Genomic DNA, 9,373 nt, shown 5'->3' on the forward strand with positions numbered 1-9,373 from the left:
CTCCTGTAGCTCTGCTGCTGTCAACAACAAGCACATTGTTAGAAACAAAAATCTAGAATGAAAGCAAATCCATCAGAGTACATGAGAGAAGCTAGTAATAGAAACCTACCAACTAGAAATACCAAACAATAAGCAGACCACACATGCCATTTTAGTAGACTACATGGTAAAACTAATAGAATGCACATCTAGAATTTTTTAGATTGGAGTAATTGATATCACTGATGTGTTTACCTAGAAAAAGTCATCATGAAGACATGAACATTATGATATTTTCTAGTTCGGGGAGTTTGTGAATCTCTTACTCCAGGAGTTGTGTTATTTTTGTTTTTGCAAAGAACACAATAAAACAGGTAAAAAATATATTTGTTAATTACCAGACTATGCACAACATACAGTTTGGCTTATCAAAAACAATCCTCCTATGATGGTTTGCACATAATTAAATGGGAATTCTTTATATACATAAATACATTATACACAGGAAAAGTACAAACCAGTTTGTAAGGAAAAAGCATTAAGTTAATATTTCAAAGTAAAAGCAGGACACAATGCATATGCTAGTTAGAGCGTCTATAGCCAGACTTGGCAAATTTTGTCCCTAAACGCCCGCAGATGCCCCTGAGCGTGACCCTAAACACCCGCAGACTTGGCAAATTAAGTTAATGACTTATTACAATTCAAAAATAAATAGAAGAAAAAATAGTTATGATTAACTTTACTAAAAAATGAGCATAGATGCTTATTTTTAATGACTTATTACAACTCAGAAATAAAAAGAAAAAAATAAATATAGCAGAAAAGAAAAAATAATAATATAAAAAGCTACTCAGAGATGAGCATAGATGCGCTTATAGAGGAAATTCAAATTAAATTCATAACAAATTTCAAGAGAAATGCGTATGAATTTATTCTAGATTCCCTATATAAGGGCATCTATTTTCATTTTCAGAGGAGCTCAATAAGGCAGAGAGGGAGGGGCTTATAAACCGGTCTGATTCCCCTTCGGTTGGCGAGGTGGGACTAAACTTTGGCCGCAACGAGGACCAACCCTTTAGTCCCGGTTGGTGGAATGGACCGGGACTAATGGTCGTCCTTTGGTCCCGGTTCAGGCCACCAGCCGGGACCAATGGTGGTGGGCCAGGAGCGAGGGCCATTGGTCCCGGTTCGTCCCACCAACCGGGACCAATAGGTCCAGACGAACCGGGACCAATGGCCCACGTGGCCCGGCCGGCCCCTGGGGCTCACGAACCGGGTCCAATGCCCCCATTGGTCCCGGTTCTGGATTGAACCGGGACTAATTGGGCTGGACCGGCTTGGACCATTGGTCCCTTTTCTACTAGTGGTACAATGCTGGATGGCCCCTCAAATGTCTTGCTGAACAGCCACCCTCCTCATATCAAAACCCTTAAAATCCACGCACGTCAATCATACACATGAATATCACATGTAAATAACATATGTTTGTAGTGAAAATACATAGTTCAAACATAAAATTCATTTCAAGTGCACAATTCAAAAATTAAACTCCTTGGTTTCCATTTTGGATCAATATATGCGCCACAAGATCATTCAGTAGTTGCACGTGAACCTGATGGTCTCGAAGACGATGATGCATCTCCAGAAAATTCAGAGCACGGTCTGCATCTTGTTCTGGGATGTTTGCTTATTCTCCAACTGTTTGATGAGATTTTGTACTACAAATAGTACAAAAAAAAGATTCGAATCATGATAATTTGTACCAATATATTTTTCTCTTTTCTTTATCTTTACCTAATATTAAAAGACGGAGGCTTTCGTAGTTCTCCATACGTCATTTATTTATATCCATCAATTTTATGTTAACTATAAAGATTGACGGCTGAGATCTAAAAAAAAATCTACATAAAGTTTAGATTTTTGTTGTACAAAAATATTGTTGTGTGTTTCCTTGGTTCGTCACCCCTCCCCGCAGGTAGAAAATTTTGTTGTCATGTGTCCCGTGTCAAACTTCCACTGTAATGAACGAAAAGTTAGGAAACAAATTCATATCCATATCCTACGAGGAGACAAGGTATAAGCACGTCAATGTCCTCAAATCACACAGCCAGAACAAGATCGAATCAGAATAGAAGAACATGAGGTCTGCCGGTTGCAGCCTGTGCTGCTGGAGGCGAACGGAAGTCATCCTTTAGGCCGCTGACCCGAGGTGAGTTCGACAAGGGCGACGTGGAGCGGCTCCTTCTCTTGGGCCTCGCATGCCACGGCGCCGATGGGGGACAATAACGTGACACGACGACGGCAGCAGTGGGTTGCCAAGTGGCTGTATGCCAAGCTGTTGTCTGCGTCGATGGCATAGGACGACCGGGGCTGGGCGCGGGGAGAGGCGAGGCACAGCGGCGAGCGCTCACACCATGGCTAGGGCTCGGAAGAGTTCACGTGCGTGCTCAAGAACAGAGGTAGGGGAAGAAGGGAAGTAGAGGTAGCAGGGGAAGACGAGGCAAGGGCAGCGCAGCGGCCGGAGAGTTCGACAGAGCGGGTATAGGAGACGCGAGATCGGGCGCGAGGGTCTCACCTCTGTGCGTGACGGCTATGTGGGATCGAGAGGAAGAGGGTTAGTAGATCGAGGGAAGGGGATCGGGACTGAGCGAGCAAGGGTTCGAGTGGCCAGCAGCTGGACCACGACAGGATAGACGAGATGTCGAATACACAGACGCTACAGCAAAGCCGGATCAACCGGGAGGATAGCCGTCGTTCTCTCGCTCTCGAGGTTTGCAGAAGATTTTGCTGTTGTTCTTCAATGTGGACATTTGTGCTTGCTAGATGTCCGATGCAGTGGGTGTTCTATTCCTTGAACGCAAACAGGTTGTTTCCCACCGCAGCTACACCATGGAGAGGAGTGTTGAAGCCTGTCAAATTATTGACCATCCATTAGCATCTATAGGGGATAATACGAGTCAGCATGCTCTAGATTTTTAGGTAAGCATGTTTAATACAACTCGGCTGTCACTTCTGTCAGTGACCGAATTTCCTGGATAGTAGGCAATATATATGCAAGAGGTTGGATGTGATAGGCTGTTTCACGTAACCTGCTCCGGCCTCCATGTGCTCTACAAATTGTTCGTTTGCAACAACCAGGACGATATTTACGGCATCTAATCAGCCAGTAGACTTTCCTAAAAAAACAGCAAGCAGACAAAGACGTCAGAATAGCGAGCGGACGATGGTGGCGACGAGAAGAAGTAGGCATGGGCCAGCGTGCATCTAGAAACGCTGCACTGAAACAGCCCGAGCATAGCCCGCTGGCCTGTGTGGTCGAGGTATATGCTACCGGCGGAGCAACTGAATCCGTCCATGTTCTCCGCAGCGGCATAGCGGTTGTGATTTAGGATTACAAAGCGGTCGTGTGAGAAGCGCACAAAAGCTCGTTGTTCTCCATGTTGCAGCATCTCTCGAAGAGGCACTCTTCCTTTACTGCTCTGTGCGATGACCGAGGAGAGACTAAGGAGAGGGTTTCTAATTGTAGATGCAATTGTGTGTGAGGGAAATAGGGGTCTAGAAGAGGAAAGACATGGATTATTAGACACCCAAAGGTCAGCCTTGATCTGCGTGCCATCTGGTAATCGTTCTGGTTGAACAATTGGTCCATCTTCTCTCATAAATCCATACACGCATCAATGGATTTACTCAAAAAATAAATTCAGTCGTTGAACATTATCTGTATTTATTCGTGGATCCAATGTGACATGTCGTGTGGGGTGAAGGTGGTGAACCATCTCGACGTGAAAACCAAGCTTCTGGTGGATCTACCACGGATGATGAATAGACCGGTGAGTATAAGTTTAAGCTATGAAACTTTTATGCGATCAAGCTCCTAGGCCAGAATTTTCTCTCTATACAATACTAAAAGTGCACTAATTCTAAAGGAAGAGTGGAGAGGCAGAGAAAGAGTAGAGAGGGTTCGACACGGGAACCCACCCTTCTCTATTGTGTGCACCGAGACATCGCGTAGTCAGTGTCCCAGATGTAGGTATGCAATGGCTTCTCGTGATGTCTCATATGGACACTTCATTGCTATATTTATTTCCTTCTTAAATTTATTGTTTTTTGTTGATTCCAATACCACTTTCTCAATATACAACATAGAGAAATATGAAAACAAACTACTATTTTTGGCGTTTCTCTATAGTGAAGCAAAATCTTTCATAACCTGACCACCATTGGCGACTAAGGGAAGGGATATAAGCAGTGACATTTGTGGGATGCGGTGTCAAAATAAAGGACACTGACTGCAGAAAATTGGGGAGGAGGGTCGTTCTTGAGCAATGCTTATTTGGGTAGGGGTTTCTGAAGTCTTTTCTTCCGTTGCAACGTACGGACATTTATGCTAGTTCCTAATAAGTTGAAGAGAAGCCAGGAATTTATCATGGAGCAAGTAGTGCCCGTGACCTTCGTCATCACTTGATGTGATTTAAAAATGAGTATTAATAGGCTAAAGGCCGGTTAATTAACTGGCCATATAATTAGCTAGCAGACTTTTCTATGGATGCAGGTGTGCCCTTGCATGGCTCGTGTGTGATGGGCTAAAACACCTACGAGCACAAGGGCTTACAGTGGTCGGTCCAGGACGCTACAGGGCTGCTGAACGTGCATTCTAAGGATTATTTGGCCGCGTACATGGGAAGGCCGCGTATTTGCATGTGCTCCTATCAAAGAAGGGTAAATAATTTTGATAAAAACAACGGTCGTGCAAGCTATTCCTATCTACGCCATTGCCTGCTTTGATTTGACGAAGGGACTCTGTGAAAGTATAAGCCACATGATATGCAGATTTTAGTGGGTGCAACAGGATGATGAGCAAAAACACCACTCGGTGGGGTGGGAAAGGATGACTTTGCCGAAGGAGCAAGGTGGGTTAGGTTTCAGGGATCTCCACTCTTTCAATATTGCCATGTTGGCCCGACAAGTATGGTGACTACTCCAAGCCCGGGACTCACTTTGTGCCCGCGTTCTACGTGCTAAATACCCAAATGATAACGCCCACACGTGTGGCACGAAGCAACATGGCCCAAACGCCTCCATTACCATTCATTTTGCCACGTCAAAACAGCTGACATCAGCGGGGATCTTTTTGGGTTTCGGCTTAAAATGTTTTATCTTCTAATTAAAAATCTGTTTTCATCATTAAATTCGTCTCGACGAGATCTTCAAAACTAGATCTCATGTTGATATGTTTCAACGAATTTTTTTTGCCAAAAGTTGCCATGATGTTTACACTGTAGTTGCTATAGTGTTCACTCTAAAGTTGCCATGTGGCAATTTTAGTTTATAAATTATGACAATTTTAGTATTTTGACCATGGCAATTCCAGTACTTTGACCATGAAAATTATTTTTTTACGAACCATGGCAATTTAAGTGCATGTATCATGGCAATTTTAGTTTATGGTTCATGGCAAGTCTAGTTTCTTAATTATCCGCTTTATAATATGTCAAAATTTACTTTTAAAGGTAGAAGAAAAATAGCTGAAACATATCATGGCAACTTCAGTGTAAACACCATGGCAACTTCAGTGTAAACACCATGGTAATCATGTGCAATAGACATGGCAACATTCAACAACAACAAAAAGTCGTCGTAACATATTGATGTGTGATCTAGTTTCGAAGATCTCGTCGTGATGGATTTAATGGTGAAAATGGATCTTCAATCGGATTTTTCATTTAAAAGATAAAATATTTTAAAAACTGAAAATCCAAAAAGATTCTCACATGCATGCTGCGGTGATGTGGCGCAGTCTCTGCGTTATAGGACGTATGGGCAGGTGTTGCTCTCACCACACGTGTGGGCATTATTAGCGTCTGCTAAATATTATCCCGATGGGGACCTGCTGTTAGCAGCAATGCCGGGCATCAGTTATGCGTGGCGGACTAGTCTCCAGGGAGTGGAGGTGATCAAAGAAGGAACGGTTTGGAGGGTGGGTGACGGTGAGAATATCAGAATTTTTCAAGACCCTTGGCTCCCATCTGGGGCAGTAAAATTCTCAAGAACACCTCATGGGGCGTGGCCGTGGGGCACACTACTGAACAAAGTGGCGGAACTTAGAGCAACTCTAACGTGCTGACCAAAATGGACGCACGTTTTGTTCATTTATCCATTTGAATCAGTTGCCCGCTTGTCGCCCGCCCTGTTTTTCGTTTGGGTAGACAGTGCGCTCAACGGCGGACCCATTTTCAACCGCGCGGCTGGTTGCCATCGTTTCTCAAACATAATTCGAACAATATACAAACATTTTACATGGTTCCACAAGCAAACAAATATAGCATAGTTCACAAGACAAATAAACATGTCACAGTTTACAAGCCAAATAAAAAATAAATTGTCTCAAATACATTAAAAAAATGGTACATCTGTTGGTTGTTAGCATGAGCCCACATATGCTCAATCAAATCATCTTGCAGCTGAATATGAGTTTTCCAATCACGCATTAGATTCTAAAATTCGACGAACTATGCAAACGTTGCCGCTAATCCATGCTCAGGCACAACATTGTCACCCTGGAACTGAAACCCTTGGCCGTAGATACGTTCCAGGCGCTCATCCTCTATGGACATATTATGCATGATCACAAAAGCAGTCATCACCTCCCACAACTTCTTGATGCTCCAAGTTCTAGTAGGACACCAAATGATGCCCCATCGGGATTTGAGAACACCAAAGGCCTGCTCCACATCCTTCCAAGCACTCTCTTGCTCTTGTGCAAATCTCCTCCTCTTATCTGCTATAGGGTTGGAGATTGTCTTCACAATAGTAGTCCACTAAGGATAGATACCGTCATCTAGGTAGTATCCTTTGTTGTAGTTGTGGCCGTTGATGTTTACATTCACCGGCGGGCAGTTGCCTTCGGCAAGCCTTGCAAACACCGGCGAGCGTTGAAGCACATTGTTATCATTGTGTGATCCCTCCATGCCAAAGAAAGAGTGCCATATACAGAGATCTTGCGAGGCCACGTCCTCAAGTATGACTGTGCAAACCTTGACATGGCCCATATACTGCCCTTGCCAAGCTGAAGGGAAGTTCTTCCACTCGCATTGCATACCGTCTATACTACCAAGCATCTTCAGGAAGCCCCTACTGTATTCATCGCCAACAAGCGGGTTGTATCTTCAGGATATGGCTCTCTCAAGTACTCAGGGCCAAACACTGCAATCACAGTCTTGCAAAACTTGTACATAGAGTCTAGGCATGTAGACTTTCTCATACGGACGTACTCATCAATGAGATCACCAGAAACTCTGTATGCAAGCATCCGGAGAGCTGCAGTGCATTTTTTATAAGAAGAGAAGCCAATCTTTCCAAGTGCATCCTCCTTGCACTCAAAATACTTATCGTATCCGACCAACCCCTCCCGAATACGGTTGAAAACATGCCTAGCCAAACAGAAATGACACTGGAATTGGTGATGTTTGAAGAGTGGGTTGGGTGTGTCCAAGTGTAGTCCTTCCAAAGAAGGAAGTGGCCGCTCTCTTGATTGCGATTCAACGCCAGAGTGTGCCCCGGTATCGAGCCCCGAAACAACGGACACTGGCTACTAAGGTGGTCATGGACGACCAATACAGCAGCCACCATCTCCTCATCGTCGAATGAGGAATCATCGGAGTCAAAGTGGAAATTGTCGAAAAAGAACTCGTCAAATGAGTCCATTTGTATCTTTGGGGCAAACCGTCGTATAGCTTGCGGACATCGTCGAAGAACCTGGCCGGTGAAGAGATGTGCACCTCCCCTGGACCAGGTAGCTGGCCTGGCAGCATCCGACGAGCGTGCCGGCGTTGTCAAAGGAGTTGGTCGGGTGCGCGGGGCCGAGGTGGTTCTCGCGTCGACGTCAGGGAAGAAGTTGCGGTTGCCCGACGGCGAGGACGGTCATGGCGGCAACGTAGGAAGGTGGCGTGCTGCAGGGGAAGTATCTGCATGCAGACTGCTGGTGAGGGCACCGGAACTGGGCGGCGGCGGCGACGGGGTGGGGCGAGAAGGGGCTTGCTGTCGATAGGGGAGGAAGAGAGTGACCTATGTGCCACCGACTAGCGGGCCAGGGGGAGGAGTAGACGGGCGTCGCGCGTGCCCGTTTCGTGTGCGCGCCAACGCAAATGATGCTCAAATTTGGGTCGGGAATGGGTCAGCAGGCAGACGAAATGCAGATACATGTCTGTTTGGGTCGGCACGCTCGGCCAACTTTTGCATCCGTTTCGGTCCAAACGGACATGCGCGGACGAAATGGATCGACACGTTGGAGTTGCTCTTATCGACCCAGTTTCTCATACTTGGGATGTGCAGTTGGTGAGACAGACTTTCAATGAAGAAGAGGCCAATCTAATTTTGAAGATCCCAATTTTTTAGCACCACGAGGATTTCCTGGCATGGCAATTTGATAACAAGGGCCTGTTTCCGTCCGATCTGCCTACAGAGTTCATGTTGAGATCCTGCAACGACAGAGCACTCGGCAGAGAGGTGAGAGTTCGACGGGATCTGAAGAGGAGCGAGGGATGTGTCTTAAGCTCCGGAAGGTGAGATGCCCGGATAAGGTTCACCACTTGTTGTGGCGTCTCACACATAACAGCCGTCCACTGCCAAGGAATGTCGAACGAATCTAGAACTTGACACTAGCCGCGTTATTTGCCGGAGACCTATTCCTGCGATGCATGGACGTAAAGACGGTGTGGCGTTCTTGTCGTCTGGTCCGAAGGAGACGCATCAAAAATTGTTGTCATATTCGTCGTCGTGCTGTATCCTAGAGTGGATCTTTACCTTGCGGGAGGAGGAAATGCTCAAGACTATTTGCCTCTTGTGGCTATGGTGGACGGAAAGCAACAAGGCTATTTTCATGGTGACCAAACATATAGCCGAGTGCGTCTGTTATATACCTTACCGGAAAAGAATCTCACAAAGCCCAAACCCAGTTGGTTGAAGCCGGTAGTAGATCTTGTGAAAATAAATAAACCCAGATAATGGGATGGAGGGAGTACCAGGGATATTTCCCTGTTGTGAGAGGGGATCCCATGAGCACAGGTAAAGTCTCTCCTAGGGGTTTGCCACCCTGGGTTTTCCCTCCCAAGCAACCAAATGAGCCCTAAAAGAAAGCCTCAAGCTCTGCACTTGCTCCATACCACACAACTTCACATTTCCCCTAATCTAAGGCATCAATCACCATATTAATTGGACCATCTCGTCGAGGGGGAGACTCTTGCCAACTCGAAATTACTACTCCCTCCATTCGGAATTAGATGTCGCGACTGCTTTTTTGTGAAAACCCCCTTCATCTATCTCCGACCAAACCCGCGGTCCTCGCCCTCACTTTCTTCTCCGGCTGGCCGCCGCGGTCCGCTCTGTGCTGTTCTCC

This window comes from Triticum aestivum, chromosome 3B (assembly GCF_018294505.1).
Source record: "Triticum aestivum cultivar Chinese Spring chromosome 3B, IWGSC CS RefSeq v2.1, whole genome shotgun sequence".
In the NCBI taxonomy this organism is placed as follows: domain Eukaryota; kingdom Viridiplantae; phylum Streptophyta; class Magnoliopsida; order Poales; family Poaceae; genus Triticum; species Triticum aestivum.